Source organism: Papaver somniferum, chromosome 10 (assembly GCF_003573695.1).
Source record: "Papaver somniferum cultivar HN1 chromosome 10, ASM357369v1, whole genome shotgun sequence".
Taxonomy (NCBI): Eukaryota; Viridiplantae; Streptophyta; class Magnoliopsida; order Ranunculales; family Papaveraceae; genus Papaver; species Papaver somniferum.
Window position 1 is genome coordinate 125,020,105 of NC_039367.1, and position 19,406 is coordinate 125,039,510.

The 19,406-nt window shown below is 35.9% G+C and overlaps 1 long non-coding RNA gene and 1 pseudogene across 1 annotated transcript; both read right to left on the reverse strand.

Annotated features, from left to right (window-relative positions):
- Positions 1–3,081: 3,081 nt before the first annotated feature.
- On the reverse strand, positions 3,082–4,085 carry LOC113317806. Its single transcript, XR_003344029.1, has 3 exons — positions 3,972–4,085; positions 3,587–3,875; positions 3,082–3,365 (listed from the first exon to the last, which is right to left on the reverse strand). It is a non-coding gene; the product is annotated as an uncharacterized LOC113317806 (long non-coding RNA).
- A 1,657-nt stretch (positions 4,086–5,742) lies between these two features.
- LOC113318574 lies at positions 5,743–14,886 on the reverse strand (annotated as a pseudogene).
- Between the last annotated feature and the right edge of the window lie 4,520 nt (positions 14,887–19,406).

Here is a 19,406-nt window from a genome sequence, read left to right on the forward strand (position 1 = left end):
CTCATGTAAGCTTCCATCACAAGACGATCGGCATCTATCAATCGAGAATGTCAAAGCGAATTTCACTATCAAAATGATCACATGCGAGACGGAGTAAGCTCATTAGATAATTGAGATGCTTCATCTCTGAAAAATCAAGTAAACTCGGACCACAATAACGAAATAATACTTTAACAAATGAAGTAATTGATCAAAAATAACAATTACCACACGGTCGATATAAATGTTACAAAACTAAATGCTCCTATCGATTATAAACAATTAGATTATACTCACACAATATGCATGAATAGTCAAATCAGTCGAGTGCTCATGGTAAACACTGCTCACAAAACAGACGCGCATGACAATCCTCCAGAGAATAATACTTGCATAACATGAGAATCCAACAAGTTAAGCGCTCATCCAGCCGCACATGGGAAACATCATCTACTATTAATTAATTTTTTAAAAAATGGAAAAGGAGATAGTAATAACAACTACCACCCTCGCACAAAAAAAAAAAGAAAAAAAGATTGAGGGGACTCACCCCAGAAATGTATCATCCCTACCTACAAGAGTGCACCAAATAATTACACCTTCACTTTAGCTAAGTAGTTAACAAAACCAATGCACAATACGTGTAGGTTGAGTCATATACCCGCCCACCCTTCTGTCTAAAAAGGAAAAAGAAAGGAAGGGGAGAACAACAAACTACTAATAACTTTTATTTTACAATTAAACAAATATAGAAACCACATGCATCAGAGGCGCACAGAAAATAAGCCATATATCGTAGCTCACTTAATTAAATTTCGGAATTATATGCTTCGAAGACGCGCAGGTTGTACTCATCCGCCATCCACTTGAACACTTATTCTAGGAGGCGCGCGGGCTGCACTCATCCGCCCTCCGCTTGAGCACTTAAATTAAATTTTCATACTAAGCACTTATCCGCCCTATAATTTTCAAAAGAGAGAGAGGGTGAAAGCGACAACTTAATAAAACTTCAACACTTACACAAAGAGAGGATTAACCGTCATAGCTTAGTTAGCTAATTTCCACAATTCCAGAGCAAACGAGGATCATGGGCACATTTGATCGATTCATATCGTCCTCATCACGTTTCAGAAACAGTGTGATAAAAATAAATTCCAGTACTATGTATTTGTAATTTCACACAGAGCTCATAACAAGCAAGAAACATAAAATTCCGCTAGCATAAGAAAGCCGAGCGTAAAATCTAGTGCAGGTCTAAAGTAAACAAGTAATTGACACAGCACCCAACGCATCGTTTTAAGACGTAAGGCGCTAAAAAAGCGCCTTAACATATTCTAAAGAGTAGGAGTCGATATCTACACTGATCTCAAAGTCTATTGGTCGCGTGAGAGATAACTAATCACAAATATGCCTACTATGCAAACAACCTTACCATTTTCATGAGACCATGAAGCACTTACATTTACGCACACCTATTTTCTGTAAGAATATATGTCCGTTTGAACTAGCCGATCGATATGTAACCACTTGGATGTTGTAACTAAAAACACTCTCTGTAAGCCGCCTTGTCATACATCGTGACTCTCATATACTTGCGCCTCATGAGGAATAGTCGCATATGCAAATGCATAAAGCATAATTTACCTGCCGTGACTCAGAATCTGTTCGTTTTGGCACTCAGGGACTGCATTATAAAAAATGTCAATATCTTTCTATCGCATGTGCATTTATCACATATTATGCTAACTATATGACTTTTTGCTTGGAATGTTAGTTGCCTTAGTGGGGTGGAATCAGAACAATATTATATGAATCAAAAGAAATAAAATTTCTGTTTTTGGGACTCTTTAGATCATTGCAGGGACAAGTACAACTTTGTGTTTGGCTCTTTACTACTACTACTTTGCAATATTTTATTCCTTGGCCTTTGGGAGATTACAAACATAATAATATAGTCCCAGGTGTTATCTAAATATTTTCCTAACTTGAAAATTTCAAAAAGAAAATCTATAATCTTGAAAAATCACTTTGTCAACATAAAATGAAATAAAAATGCCCATGGATGAAACAGTGCACTATTTATTGATAATAAAATTTGTTTGCTGTGTCAACTTTTTAAAATTATCATCAATAATTATTCCTAGGATACAAACACCACTTAAAATAGTTAAGGACGTGCAATCCCCAACACTAAGAAGTTGACTGACTCAAGGCTCAATCAAGGTTTGCCTTGTCTAAAAATCATGCACACATGTTACTCGAGCATTTCAACATGACAAGTTCAACTGTCCAACAAGTGATGATCCAAGTGAGAGACTCAGGGGCGAAGCCAGACTTTTGACTAAAGGGGAGCAAAAGAATTTTAGGGGTGCAAGTGAGGTGAAATGGGCTTGGACACCCAACATTTTTCAAATTTTAGGCTTTGAAATCCATTGGGAAGGGTGGACAACTGCACAAGAATCATGTTTTAGGGCATCCCTAAAAATTTCAGGACATATCATATAAAGACAAAAACGGGTTATTAGGTAGTAATCTTAAAAACCCTTATCTATATATTTTGTTTAATACCAAAACTGCCCTTATTTATTCTTTATATTTTCTTAAAAATATTAGGTTCAAATTTTTTTTAAATTTTAAATTTTTTTTAAATATAAATATATACATATATATATATATATATTTGTATAAAAATGTCTCCTTAATATATAAACTAAAAATATATATATATTTTTTAATTTATTTTCTAAATAATTTTAAATTTAATTTTTTTAAATTTTAATTTTAATTTTAAATGTCTTTTAATTCGCATAACACTAGGTTCGGTTGTTACAGGGAACAGAGAAGGGAGAAAAAAAAAGTTCAATTTTTATTTTTTTAAAAAATAACAATAAAATACGAAAAAAAAGTTTAAATTTAAAAATTTAAATGATAAAATAAATAATAAATAAGTAATTTAATAAATTAATCGAGAATAACTAAGTAACTTATCTCTCCTTGAATATCCCTTATCACCCCATCCTTGTTAGGGTCATCATTTTCTATGCCTCAAATTTTCATGTATGCCCTAAAACGCAGTTCCTGCACAAGTCTAAGCAGTTTCTGTTGACAAAACCTAAGCAGTTTTAAGTTCAGAAAGTCACAAGTCTGGACAAACAAAATAACCCATTACTAGGTAGGAGCAATCCTTTCACATGAAAGGTCCGAACTCCTCTCAAACATTTGTCAGGTGCTGCTCAAGACCATTGAAGATCTTGTCATCACAAGAAAAAAACTATCAATCAACTATATTTATCTACTTGATGACTTCCTCAGTCCCGTGTGTACCGCGTGGAGGCACTTCTTAAACACTTCTACTGTTTGGCAAATTCATAAACATCCGACAGCGCCTGAAAAGAGTGATTGGAAAACCAGAGATATACGTAGTCATCAATAAAATTTCTTGCCGCAGAGACAATAATAGTCTAACAGGTAAAAACATCGAAGGTCCATCCAATATTCATTATCTAATCAACGCACAATAGAAAAGAGGCAACCTTTCCTCGATATTTTGATTAGATAGGGTATGAAAAAAAAGAATAATAAAATGGATATCACAAAGAGAACTTACTCAGGATTTTAAGAAGGATTTTCTTAGAGGCTGTAGGAAATTTTAGCAGCATCTCACTAAATTTCACCATACGTTTCTTCTGTTGGTAGTCTTGTTCAGTTGCATCACTGGTGAGTGCCAGTTTCTCCAAGACTGTGGCATGTTTCAACAATATCTCTAAAATTTTCAGTTCATCAGCACATCCACAAATATCATTAATCTCCACAAACTTTAAGTGACATATCATGCACGACAAAGATAACTCTGCATCTGAGTAGTCTCCTCCTATGTCGTCTGGATAAGATTTTACCTAGATAATAACCAGATATGGTATTAAAACCAAACTAACTTTATAGATCTCAGATCTAAGATTTCACCTAAAGTTTGTGAAGTGCTTGATAAATACCTCTTTACGATATTCATTTAATGCAGGCTTGTCATCGTGCTGGAAATTGAACGTTACCAAACGTTAAAGCGACACACTTATGTTGACTTGAAAATGAGTTACTTTGAGTGCCGTGTATATATAAAAGTAATGACAAATAAACTAGGTTAAAACCTGTGATATCCGCAGGGAAACAGATTCTATATTAGGAGAACTCTTAAGTATGTATAATAATGAACGCAGGCAGACTCCCAAAAGGCAGGTCTTGAGCTTCTAGTTCTGAAAATTAAAAAAATCAGGCGGCTGAGTGGTTAGTGTATCAGGAGCTCAAACTAAATTCTCGGTACATAGAATAAATAAGTGAATTATCATTCAGATAATATTTAACTGCAAAAAACACGAAAATGCTAATTTGTTGAATACAAAAGAGAAATTTGTATCCTATGGTGGTTGGTGGTGCAAATGGCAAAAGTATATGTGTCAAGAATATCTCATTCATTAGTTACCAATGCCTTATTTAGTTATATATCATGCTCCTTAACATCCAGTTATTACAACTAACATAACGAAGGCCTAAAATGTATTGGTTAAGAGCAATATATTAGCATATTTCTAGCCAATTTTTGAGGTTTGCAACACAGATTAGCGATGGCCTCTATGTTTTCTCTGGCAAAACTACACTAGCAGAAGCTGCAATGACATGGAATAAGGATTCAATTCAAGCATCCTCATAAACATATCAGACGCATATGATTTATAAAACTTTGCCGAGGCAACAACACTGCATTCAGTTCAGACTCCGAGGGTGGGTGCAATTCAGCAGACCAACTAAACAAGTGAAGAAGATTGAAGGTCGTACCTTGAGGAAAGAAAAATTTAAAGTTAAGACTTTCACAGAATGAATACCCTACGCCTACTAGGATGCAAATGCGAAACCCATTACTAACATATAATAATCTTATTGGATTATTATTGGAACACGACAAATATTGATTTGAATGATAGTCCTAGGACTCGGATGCACAGCTATAAAACATTCATCGTGTTTTACCAACTTGCATAGATCTTGTCAATTGTTTCAGCGCGGAAGGGCGCATCCTCTTCTTTGAGCTGGACAAGAGAGGCAAAGAACTTCCCCTTCTAATAACCTTCTGAGGAGATTCGTCATCAACAAGAAGCTCCCAACTCCTTTTTATCCTTCCCTTTCTCCGGAGCCTCGACTTTAACCAATATGACGACACTTAACTCTACGTTCAGTCCACTAGCTTTGTGGTTCCTCCTCCATACGTACTTCCACACACCATGGGGATTGTCATTAACTTTGATACAAAATAATCAGAAAATCTGAACAAAAATGTGCAAGGCGAAATCTTCATCAGTTAATAGAAATATATCCCTAGCACCCTGAATATTCCCTACCTCTCTCAACCAACCCAGCTGAGGTACTAAATCTGGAATTTTATCGAATTTGCCAGCTGAGGTACTAAATTTGGAATTTTATCGAATTTGCCTTGGCAAGAATCAATTGATCTCGCTCTTATTTATATATCTTTGAAGATACAAGACTCGGAATAGCAGATATCGCCATGAATAGGCGAACCATTAAGCGCGACCACATCTTCCAGCACTGAAGTCGCCTCCTCCAAGCAAATAAAACATGTAATAAGCGCACCAAGCTGTCATGATCTCGCCGGACAGTTATATATCGAGAGGCTGCTATGGCATCCTCTATGCCCAAATAGCGGAGCATTTCCCTATGATCGGGGTTGGAGTATATGTAGTCCACACAAGATTTATAATATCCTCCTACTATTCAAATCTAAGATTTAATTCTTTAGTATTTGTTAAACTCATTAGTTACATTTTCTAGAACAACCAAATCTAAGATTTAAATCATTACCCAAACCTTGTTTTTCACTTAAATTTGACTAAAGAAATAACAGATTCAAGAAGCTTAACAAATACTCAAACAAGGTTACGATATCACTGCAATCAAAAGCATATTTCACGAGCTTGAAATCTACTTTTTCTTTTTCTTCCCTTTGCCTTCAACTGTTGGGGGAGTTTGGAATGGAATGAAGGTCAAGCCACCCATGAGGGGTTGCAAAGCTGTTGGAATCTCAACACCATCTTCCTTCTGATAATTTTCAAGGATGCAACACATGGTTCTTTCTGTTGCTGTTAAGGTTGAGTTTAACAGGTGACAGTACTGTTTCACTTGGTCATTGATCTGCAACAAATATTCAATAAGAAACTTTCAATACAACTATCAAGTCGACCATTCGAATGTTAGTTACTATAAGAAAGCTTCATCCATAAGAAAATAATGCCAAATAAAAGGAAGATACCTTTTTCTGCCCAAATCGAATTTCCAATCTTCTAGACTGGAAGTCAGTACAGTTTGAGCAAGAAACAAGCTCTCTGTATGCATTTGAGGCAGGAAAATGTGCTTCCAGATGGTACTTCTTCGCAGCTGCATCATTCAAAGCACTCGAAACAATGGAAACAACTTGATAGGGCAAGTTTAGCTGTAGCAGAAGATTTATATTAGAAAAACATAAATGCTGAATTATCATTGTGGAATAATCCATGACACTTTCGAAGGATCCATTATCAATCTTTCTAGTAAGAATAACAAAGAAAACCCAATACCTCTTTATAGAAGTCCTCAGAGTTTTTAATCATTTCCTCATGCATTTCCCAGGAGTCAGTAGCATTTGGAGAGGTCAGGCAGAACTGTTCTACCTTCTCAAATTGATGAACTCGAAAAATACCTAAAGTATCTCGACCATGTGAACCAGCTTCTTTGCGGAAACAAGTAGAGTATCCTGTGTATCTGGAAAAATAGGAAAGAATAACATTTAGGTATGTTGCTGCAACAATTTGGTTTCTCTAAATTTTAATACGGTTAAACTTAATATTTTGATAAATATTCTTTCTTGTATTCTTTCTTGAAAAATAATCCACAAAATTGATATGAAAAAGGAGAGAGAAGAAGAGAACTAAAAAAGAAGTAAAAATCTGCCATGAAGTATATGGATATCATCACAGTTAACCTTATTGGCAGTTGTGTAGGATGGATCCAATCATCTAGATGATATGCACACAGTGGCTGTTCAGCTGTGGCAATCAGATACTTATCATCTCCATCACCTGTGACCTGTCAAATATCAAACCCAATCATGAACAAAGTTTCGGTTAACATCATATAGCTGTCTTTCTGAAATCTAGAAACACAGCATTCAACTCTGATCAAATAATTATTTCGCAACTCACCAGCAATAATTAATAGTTTCGTCTCCTAATGAGCCAAATAGTACTCAGATACACCTAACAGTAAAAACAAATTCTTACTTTGTAAAGTTCTTCGTCGAATTGAGCTAGTTGAGCACATTTTGCCATTATATCTTTTTTCATGAAGAATGGAGTTTGTAGGAGGGTATAGGTTCGGTTTTCCAAGAATGTGAAACCAAAACTGATAAGTGCCTGATTGAGAAGTACCCCAACTCCTTTCAAGTAGAAACCTCTTCCTCCAGCAACATTAGCACCTATTTAACAATAGAAGACTTGAGAAATACCATTTGCAATATGCATTCAATCCCAAAGAAATAAATCCAAAAGTTTCTAATTATCTTTTCAATATGCAAAAACTAAAGAGTGACAAGTGCAGATATTAGAATTTTGAAATCTTACAACAAAACAGACTGTAAATTTATTTATGGTTAAGAGCATCCACAATGGGTAATGTAAAATGGTACTTATACCATCTACCATCTATTACTAAAAAGAAACGGAAAGCGAAACACTAGAGAAGATCATCCCGGAACTTGACCCACTATCAATCAGTAAATCAGCTAGAAAAATAGGAAGGGAAATTACATTGGAAACTGACACTTTGTTATTAGGCAGAGTTGTTACAACATCAACAGCTAGAAAAGATAACAAAAAATTAGGCATAGAAGAAAGCTAGGTTTGATGTAAACAAGAAGATTTAGCTTCCTTGGATAGTTTATCAGCTACTTGATTTCCTGATCTAAAGCCCAATATGCAAATACTTCTTTGACTATAACCTGATTCTGCCATTTCATCAAACCTTCTCCATTAGTCTATGAAATTGAAATACTGCCATTTGATATTCCGAAGTTTAAAACACCACACGACGTTTCAAACACTGCTTATATCAATCATTGACAGTGTTCTAGACACCTTTCACTTTTACGAGGTTTTCTGACATCGCGTGACGCTTAAACACTGTTGATGTTTAAAACACCAGTTAAAAGTGAAAGGTGTTTAAAACACCGCCAATGTTAAATAGAGGCAACGCTAAATATTTTTGTTAGAGGGAGAGCAAAAATCGTGTTCGACTCACTAACCAAGACAAACTCATTATATTTTTCAAACTCGGTCAAAAATATCCATATGAACTCACATTATCTTGACACGCGTTTGAAAAAAAAATTATTTTCTTTTGACTACTCCTTTCTTATGAACAACATTAAACTACAGGTTAAAATAAAATATAAGTGTATTATGGTATGAACGAGTCTCAAATTCCTTCTTATATCTTCATCCTAGTGTTTTACGAATTACGAGTAAGTAGTATTGATGCAGGGGTATTTTATGTTTCGTTTTTAATCTAAGAATGTCCTACAAAATAGGGATGTTTTTTGGTTGTTTCCGTATTTAATTTAGGTTTTTTTCGTAGAGGTTATCTCTTTAGTATAGTATAAATAGGCTATTAGGTTTTCTTTAGGAGGCAGACTCTTATTATATTTTCATACGACTATAATCTATTAAATTATTGAAGAGTAATGGGTTTTTAACCTAGACTTAATTATCTAACGTTCTACTGTTATCAATCCTATGTTCAATTCAATTATCTTTGTTTATTCGCCCTAATTTAGTGTTCTGATTTCTAGTCTTGCATTAATTGGCGCTAGAACAAAACACACCAACAAACCCTAGTTTCTATAATGATAGGTAGGAATAAAGGTGGTGGTAGAGGTGATGGAAACACTGATGTTCTCGAGTTACGAACCTTGGTTGAGGACATGTTGCTACATCAACAGGGACGCGGAAGGTCGACGCAAACCTTTAGATTCCCCGAAAGGAGTTTCTGAAGAAGATGGACACAAAAGTCAATAAGAATCGCCGTTATGTTGTTCATGAGAATCCAGTATTCTCTCAATGCACCCCTTTGCATTCACCGGAAGGAGGACCAAAGGATGATGAACACGTGTTTAATGAAAATCTTTTTCGTAAACCGTGTTTTTTTGTATCACATCGTGGAAGATTACAGAACATGTTACTCAAAGCTTTTTGACTTAAAGTCGAAGTGGATGATATGGCTGGGAGGATGCTTGCAGAAGATTTCCTAGATTGGGAGGGGAGCATAGAGAAATATTTTGAATGGCAGCCTATGACCGAAACTTGTAAAGTGAAGTTTGTCAATTTTAAGTTGAAGGGATCAGCACTACAATGGTGGAAAAGGCTACAACAACAGCGTATGAGGCAAGGCAAAGCAAAAATCAACACATGGGATCACATGAAACAGAAGTTACACAAACAATTTCTGCCATCAGATTACATGATGAAGACGCATAAGAAGTTTCAGTTGCGCCAACGTGACCTTAGTAAGAGCACAAAGGAAACCAGCACATCAACAACAGTTGCTCGGATTACAAGCAGACTGCACAAGAAACAAGTTCACTTCATTGAGGCTAATAGTGATGAAGACACGTCAGGGGAACCGATATATGATGAATTTGTCGTTGAGGAGCTGAAATATGATGAATTTGTCAGGGACCACATGAAGTATGATGAATTTGTCAGTAAAGAGCCGAAATACGATGAATTTGAGAGTAATGATAAAGTCGTGGTTGATTCGGACTTACCACCAGTCTACAACTGCGATAGTTGCCCAGAAGTTGAAAAAGTTTTGTTTGCTTCTGCTGGTATTGTTCCTTTTATCCAACGAGACGATCCAGAAGTTGAAGAGGAAGTTTTGTGTACAGCAGGTCCTGTTGATACTCTTATCAGCAAAGAGACAAGCATTATAAGTATTCCTGTAAACCAAGCTCATTCAGTTTACAAGAATCAGATACATGTGGTAGATGATCTCTGTTTGAAACCTCAAGCTCTATATATAGTACAAACTTTATGTAGACGATCCTAATTTGAGATCAGACCATCACAAGGGAGAGGTTAGCCACAAAGAAGTTTGTAGAGACAATTACCTCAGTAAAATTTATGGGGGAATTCTCTTTAACTGCGGGAGGAACGTTATGGCGGAGGATTTCTCAAACTTCGTGAGTATTCCACCGGTATATTATTATGAATGTTCTAATCATGCAACTCAAGTTTCACGTGTGGCAGAGTCTATCAAGTTTTGACCTACGGAAACGTGTGCAGAAAATTATAAAAGAGTTCGGGGTCGAATTTTCTCTAACAGTGAGACGGATACAATGACTGAAGATTTCCTAGAAGTGAACATGCATTCCTTAAGAGAGTGTGTAAAGATTTGTTGTCAGTCGGTGCTGCAAGGTGAGATTCTCAGTCGCGCTGTTGCAAATGAGATATGCGAGGTTGAGTACTAATGTCATCCCAACATGACGTTGATCCAGTGACAGTCTCTTTGAGGAACAAATTGGAAAGGAAGGAGAAGTGCATGCTGATGGCATAAGACGTACCCACCACAAGGTGTGTGCGATCACCAACAAGAAGAAAACCTTGGAGTGGACACGTGCTACTCTGTTGAGCATGAAAAGACTTATGGCCAGTCCGTACTACAAGGTGAGACTTTCGGTACTAGAAGGAAGTGCTTACTCTGTAATGGTGGAAGTGTTTTCAATTGTTGGCAGAAATCTGAACATCGAGGTACTAGAAGTATTGGAGAATGACTCTTTCAGATGAATCTGTTTACAATCAGAACTGCTATAAGATGTTTGTTGGTTGGGATATGATGATTATTCGGTTAGTGGAGAAAGAGACAACAGTAACGACTATAATTCTTGCTGAAAGACTTGCTCCTGGTCTGTCTTGTTCATTGCGAACAGTTTGTGTACACGACCTTCAGCCACAACAAAAGTTAGACAGTATCTCGACTGGCTTGATCTACTGTCAGCACAGGTTATGGGTAGTCTCTATTTTATGGGTAGTCTCTATTTTCTTGGTGATTATGCTTACTGTTTGGCTAGAATATTTGGTTGCAGCCTTAAGGAATTCATTAGTCGATATTATTCTTAGGGTAGTAGATGCGAACGAATGTTTACTGAGTAGCAGGACTTACAATCTGCACCATTTATCTGTTTTAAAAGAAACTGGCAACAGAAGCAGTGCGTTATGTGCAAAGATAGCTACTGATTATTTAATGCATCACAAGCTTCAAGGAGGACAACTTATTAGTTTTGTTTTCGATCGTGGGAAAACAAAACAGTCTTCGTTTGGTGCCTTAGCGGTTCCAATTAACCGAGCACCTGATTTTGTGCCACTTTGTATCAGTAATAAAGGCGAGGTTTGTGCTGGTATAGGGAGTATACGCCAAGAAGTAAGAGCAACCACTGATGACCATGTAATGAACATGTCGGCGGGACGAAAGATGGAGATTATCATCCATTTAACATTAGTAATGGAGGACCAGACAAGCTTGGAAACATATGATATTGAGACAGATTTATGTACCAGTATCGAAGGAAGCTACAACCTTATGCATGCAATGCAAGAGCGTATTTCGATAACATCTTTGTATGTGAAACGATGGTCAGGTTACCGTTTAGTATCCTTGATAGTATGGTCACCTTTTTGGCTTATGCTTCTGACTGCATCCCTAACTATGGATGTTGTTCAAAAAGAGTGTAAGTTAATGAATGCTACTCATGAAGAGAAACTCATTCCCGACCTATCTTGCCGAATACCAACAACAAGGAAGAGTTACAGCAATCTCTTACTACAGCAGTGATTAAATCATGTAGTTATTGTTTTTGATCGAGGGAAGTCGAAAAGGAACAAGGTGGTGGTTGGTTTTAAAATAGAAAATAATGATGAGAAATTACTATGTTCTGAATATAAAGACGGGAGGACGGAATGGATGCCTGCAATTGATGTAGCTAAGTTCAGTACCAGAAGTGAAGGTTTGAGTTTTGTTTTTGATCGTGGGAGATCAGCTGGATATTATACAAGGGTACTGGAGAATGAGAACGAGGCGATATGTGCTAGAAATTTAGAATACGTGCTCGTTGTAGTCGAGCTTTCTTTCAAACTGGGGTGATCGATGCAAAGGCATTTTATGTCTCTTTAATTAGGAATGTTTTTAATCTAGGAATGTCCTATAAAATAGGGGTGTTTTTTTAGTTGTTTCCGTATTTAATTTAGGTTTCTTTTCGTAGAGGTTATCTTTCTAGTATAAATAGGCTATTAGGTTTTCTTTAGGAGGCAGACTTTTATTATATTTTCATACGACTATAATCTATTGAATATTGAAGAGTAATGGGTTTTTAACCTAGACTCAATTATCTAACGTTCTACTGTTATCAATCCTATGTTCAATTCAATTATCTTTGTTTATTCGCCCTAATTTAGTTTCTGATTTCTAGTCCTGCATTAAGTATACATCATCCTAGTGTTTTACGAATTACGAGTAAGTAGTATACAATTGCTTATTTACAAGATGGGTAATTCTCCATGAAGCTTTGATTAGTGTTTTTCTCTTCCCCTATTCCCATGGTATCATGGCTAGGTTTAACGTGAGGTCTATGTTACGTATCTACTATTCTAATTCGTTCATGCATTTTTACTTGGAACTTAAAAGAACCTACTGAGATTTACAAGGTATTTTTTCCATAGAAGCTTATCAGTGGCCGTAATGATGCTAAAGATTTTGAGTTTCGACAACGGAGCAGTTTTTTCATAACGAGATCTGTGTGTAAATAATGTTAGAATGTACAATTCCCTTTTTCATTTAATTTCATACCCTACTCGGTATTGTCAGTGGGAGAACAATGTATCTCCACCTTTAGAACTCGTACATGATATGAGATTTTTTTTCTTAATTTAAAGATGTTTATAGGGTTCGTGAGTTTTTTTACGATAGAAAAGACAACAAGAAGAAAGAATAAGGATTTTGATTCTGTGTGAAGAGTTTGTGCTGCAAGCAAGGGTTTTTGGACCGATTTAGATAAATATAATAAGTTGACCCTAGTTATTAAGTCGATTACGATTTTTGCGCTCATCGGATCACATTTTGCTCTCCCTTTAACTAAAATCATGCATAAACACTGTATGGTGTTTAAACTGATCCTTTGCATTATTATTTTAATTTTCAATATAGGATGGCATTGCCCACTGTGGCTAACATACAAAATTGTTATTCGTAGGCCTATTCCTATGCACCATGTTGGAAAAATTTGGTTGACATGCCATATGACATGGCAAATAAATTTCCCCACCATGGTTGATATGGAAATTTGATTAAAAACATATATTTAATTGTTTTGGATGGGACCCTAATGAATAAAAAATATATTTGGGTTTGTATGGTGGGGTATTTATAAAAGTTTAGCAAATGGGATATTTTCAATGGGACCCTTTAGATATAAAAATATATCAGAATAATGAAAAAGTGGGAGAAAAGGAGAAATTATATTTATTATAAAAAATTATTCGGAGATAAAGATACCATCGTTGCAGATGGTATCACCCGATAGAGTCTCCATCACCCGATGGAAACTCCATCGCATATGCATATATGTTTGGCACTTTGGCATATTCATAGAGGGTGCATATATGGCACATATAATGGTTTGGCATACCCATAGGAATCGGCCTTAGTGTTTTAAGATAGCTTATACGCTGTACCATTGTAAAAAAAAAACTTGTAAAAAACCAACAATTCTACTCCAAACATCATCCAACTGTACCCTTCCAAAATCTGCAAATATGTCCAATCACAAATGTCCTGGCAACTTTTCTTATCACAAAGGCTGGTATCATATTCGGTAATTGATTGAAACTAAGCATATAATGCTATTTTGTGTCAATCGAGTTATATAAGCGTGATGCTTAGAATCTACTACCATAACCAACAAAGCTAGTCAGACCAAAGAAGAAAATATGACATCAGAAAATATGTTAATTACCTTTCTTGAGATCAGCAATCCCAAGAAGCTCAACAAGTTCAACATGATTTTTCAACTTAGGTTCTGTCCTTTTCACTCCCCATGTTGGACTACCAAATTATTAGCCTGTAAAAGAAAATAAAATTAACTCCAGTGAAAGACCTATACATTTCAGATTTGACGAGTGCAAAATTAGACCAAATATACATAAAATCAAAACCAAGGAATATAATCATATACCTCATCATTGTCAACAGGAGCAGAATCATGAACTAAGTTACCAATCAAATCCAACTTAGAATACAACAAATCTTTTGCTTCTTGTACTTCAGCATCCTTTGCTGCTTTTGACTGTTTACACTTCTCTGAGCTTTTAATCTTTCCAGTGGCATCTTCACCAGACTTCCAACACACACAAAACATCAATCAATCATATTAAAAAACTACCAAATCAATCAATCCAAGCATACACATAAAACAAAACAAAAATCTACTCACAATTATAAGTTCCCCAGCTTCTTTATTGATCTTATTCAGATCTTTCCTCAAGTTATCCAACTCGAATTGACCTAAAAAAAAATATTATAAATCCTCAAAAACTCCGTAGAAAAAACCCTAGAACACAACAAGTTTAGCTACTTACGTTGACGCCATTCTTTATCAAGGCATATAACCTCATCGACGAGTTCCACACTTGCAAATCTACGACGTTGGGATTCACGGATGATTTCTGGGTTGCCTCCTTTGTCTACTCTGAAGAGATTGATATCTAACATTTCTGCTGCTTTCTCTCCGCCGAGTTGAGGAGGGTTGGAGATTTGAGAACGAAAAAATAAAATAAAGAGAGAGGTCTTGACTCTTAATCCCTAATCTTGAGTCAAACCGGTGTATCCGGGTTGGAGTTGTTTTGACTGATTTGGAATAAATCAGGTAGAAATTGACGTTTAGTCCCAAAGTTACTAGGTTTAGGACGCTTTAGTCCATCCATCAGAAGTCCAGTACAGTACAGTCTAGTCCAAAAAAAATCTGCCTAAAATAAATTAGTCCAAATTTGGACGAGTTAGTCCAAATTCACGGACGAGTCCCGATTTTGCGAGTTTTCCATTCCATAATTACCCTTGAACGATTTATGGTATATAAAACATGATTTTGAAATCGAATTTTCTGGATCTGAAACTTGAATTCGAAACAGGATGCCGCTCTGAGATGATTTGGGAGGCGTTTTAAAGTTTCAGTGAGGATTTAATCGTTTCTTCATCATATTTCAACTCAGGTTACCTTCGATCCAGTTCTAGAGTCGAAAATTCTTAGTCTCAGATTTGAAGAAACCACGGAGTGAGAGATAGATCGTTCCAGGTTTAATTTCGGAGGTGATTATCAGATTTGTAGATCTTAGATTGGATTTGATTGCTAATGGAGCCGAATTCAACCTCAGGTTAGTTTTCTTTTGGTTGTAATCCAATCTAATTTTCAGGTATTGTTTCTGACGTTTAGTCTTTTTGAGTTTATGAGTTGATGATATCAATTCGTATGATCTTTAGTTGATCTTTTGTTACATAGTAGATTTTGATTCTCGTGATGATGATGATTTACTGTTAATACTAGATAAATTCGATTTTTATTACTTGATGTTGATTTTTTTAGTTTTATGATGCATGATATGAAATTGAACTGATACTATATCCTAGTCTTCTATTTTTGTTCCAGTAAGATTCTGGAGCTTAGTTGATGGTGTATTTTTATCTAGGTTTACTGTTACTTGATGTTTTTGGCATTTTTTAAATGTGTACTTTCATGTACACCGTTTACTTTTTTAGGTTGTATGAAATTGAAGCTTCAGATGTTTATAATCATTTCTTTTGTAATATGTAGGGGTACCAAATAAGACTGACAAGTTTATTAATGCTGTTTTGAATCATGGTGAGCATTCTGTTGTTTTTCGTGTTAATTCTAAAATAACGGTAGAAGAACTGAAGCATTTAGCATGCAAGCACTGGAGGTCTTTGTCTCCTGGGAGTATATGTTTCAGCTATATGGACAATGCTCAAGTAGTTTTTGTGACAGGTGATATACAACTGCAAAGCTTAATTGGTTTCATGATTCTTATTGATAATGAAGATGTCTATTTGCATGTGGATATGATTCCGAATCATACTTCTCGTTCTAAGTCTAGTTGTAGCAGAAGTTCTGGTTCTAAGTCTAGTTGCAGCAGTAGTTCTGGTTCTTGTTCTAAGTCTGCTTGTGAAACTGAAAGTCCTAAGATGGTAAGGGTGTTAGATCATGATGCAGACAAGGGGAAGCCTCTTATTATCGATGGATGGAACTATGTATTTGACGAGATTGGTAGAGAATTCATGGGTGGTGTTAAAGCTGTTAGGATTGCTGTCGATAAGTACAAGATGGCTACTGGTCACAAGATTGATATTCTTAAAAATGATAAAACTCGTTTTACTGCAAAATACGAAGAAGATGGTTGTGCTTGGAGGATTCATTTTGGGCATGTGAATGGTGATACTTCACGGTTCGTGCTGAAAGATTCTAACGCTCACAGGTTAGTGGTTTTCATACTAATCCACATTACTCATGTTTAGGTGTAAATTGTGCATCTTATATATGTAGATTTGTTTTAGGTGTACATTGTAGTGCATTGTACTTGTTGTACTCTTAAATTACATGTTCTTGCTTGGTTTGTGTGTATGTTCATAGTGTTGGTTTTGAGATCTTATTAGGTGTAAATTGTGGTGCACATTACTTATTCCAGTTTTTTTTTTTATAGTTGTGGTGTTGGTTTGAGGTTGAAGAGTCCTGCGGTGACAACCAAGTTAGTGAAGCATTTGATCGCTGACAATTTACAGGGTGATCCTAGCTTAAAACCCAGACAGATCATTTCACTTTTCAAGAAAACTTATGGGTCCAATATTAAGTATCACCATGCCCGTAGAGGGAAAGAAACTGTATTTGAAGAACAATATGGCGATGACGAGAAGTCGTATAACGATTTTACTTGGTATGTCAAAGCAATTGAAGAAACTAATCCCGATAGCTATGTGAAGTTTGAAGTTGAGGATGGAACCGGTAGATTTCAGAGGATATTTGTTTGTTACGGTGCTTGCAAGCATAGTTATAGGTATCTCAGACCCATGATTTACTTGGACGCTACTTTCCTTACTGGTAGATACAGGGGTACTCTTATGGCTGCAACATGTATCAACGGAAACAATGAGTTTTACCCATTTGCTTTTTCTATTGTTTCTTCTGAAAACAAAGATAATTAGTTTTGGTTTCTGGAGAATCTTCAACATGTTGTCGATGGTCGTCCGACTGTTTTCCTTAGTGGTCGTCATGAAGGACTTCTGCAGTGCATTCCAAAATATTTTCCTAATTCACATCACAGCTATTTCTTTTACCACATCAAATGCAATCTCCCCATTGGATCAGGTGATGTGAATTCGAAGCTCGTTCTTGATTTGTTTTAAAAAGCTGCGTACTCTTACACACCAGCAAACTTTGAAGAAGCTTTGAGGGGAATGCATGCAATTGGAGCTGGACATGTTGCTAACTATATCAGGACTGTTCCAAAGGAGAAATGGGCAAATGCGTTTTTCCCTATATGCAGATATGGTGCTCACTCTTCAACTTTTGACGATTCCTTCAATAACTGGGTTCTTCCTTTCAAAAAGTTGCCTGCTTTTGTTCTTCTCGATGCGATACAGTGCGTTTTATGTTTAGTTTTTTATTTATGCAAGTATGTCTACATTGTTGCATACATGGATTTGCTTGCTCTGTAGATACTTGTACATGTGTTCATCTGTGATTCTGCAACTGTGTGTACATTATTGTACACATGGATTTCCTTAATTTGTACAACAATGTACACATGTTTTATCCGCATTCCTTTTGGATCATGTTTTTGATTTTATGTTTTGTGTTTTTATTATGTTAGTTTGAAGGTTATGGAGAAAATGTCTGAGAGAAGGATATTAGGTCTGGAAACATTCAACACTAGGCTCACTCCTGAATATGAGGCTTTACTAAAGGAAAACATTGACATTGGTCGTACTTGGACTGTTGTTCAGTCCATGGAAAGATTGTATGAAGTCAGGTCTCCCCGGACTCATTATGTAGATCTATTGCAGAAAACTTGTACATGTCACAGGTGACGAGTGAATGGTTTTCCTTGTGCGCATGCTTGTGCTGCCATTCAAGCTACTAGAGAAAACATCTATTCATTTGTTGAGCCATACTTCACCACCGAATGGTACAACAGGACATACCAGGAGATCATCTTGCCAATCCCCAATTATGACAAGCCGCAGTCTTATGATCTTAATGATAGGGTTATTGTTCCTATTCCTGTTCCTCCACCGGGTAGACGAAGAACACAACGCTTGAAGAATGCACATGAGAAGCAAAAGAGGAAAATGATGTGCACAAAGTGCTTCACTCTTGGTCACCATAACAGAGCTACCTGCCCCATGCTTTGATGATTTTTTCTATGTTTCATTTGTTCAAAGATTCTCTGTCTTTTCAATATTCTTTTGGCGTGGATAATTAGTGCCAGGACATGTGTACCATTATGTACACCTTCCTGTAAACTTCATTTTTTCTTACCTGTTTTTTTACAGGTGTACCACTATGTACACCTTGGTGTACAATGGATGCTTCTAGTCTATTTTTCTCAGTAATATTATATGTTTTCAGATCTGTATAATTAGTTATTACTTTTGCTATGTTCAATTCTCATGTTTTTCAGTTCTACATGCTATACAAATTTTAGTAATATATTTTTATGTTTTCAATTTTTTATACTTTTGATCAAGTATAAAAATCTGTCAGTACATGTGTACCATTATGTACACCTTCTAAACATTTTCTGCTATGTCAGTAACTGTGCACAATCAAGTACACCTTAATATTTCAAAGCCTGGTGAATGAGATAAGTCAGAAACTTGTAACATTAATATTGAAAATAATAAAAATATTAATTCAAGGTCTTTTAGTAGTGATAAGTCAAACAAATTGATAAAAACTGAAATTTGAAAAGAGATAAGTCATAAACAAAGTGACAAGTCATAAACAAAGTAATAAAAACTGAAATTTGAAGAAATTTAGAAAGTGATCTTGAATGAAGATTAAAAACTCTTCTTCCTCTTCAATGGTTGCTTTCCTATAGTCTTGCGCCACTGATTATGCTCCTCGTCCTTTGCTATATCCCACACCTTTTCATACCATCCGCATTTTGTCAACATTTTGGCCACCAATGTTGATCTCATTTGCTGACAAATGTCTTCGGCCCTCTGCTGACCTTTTTCCATACCTTTTGTTGTCTTCATACTTCGTTTCA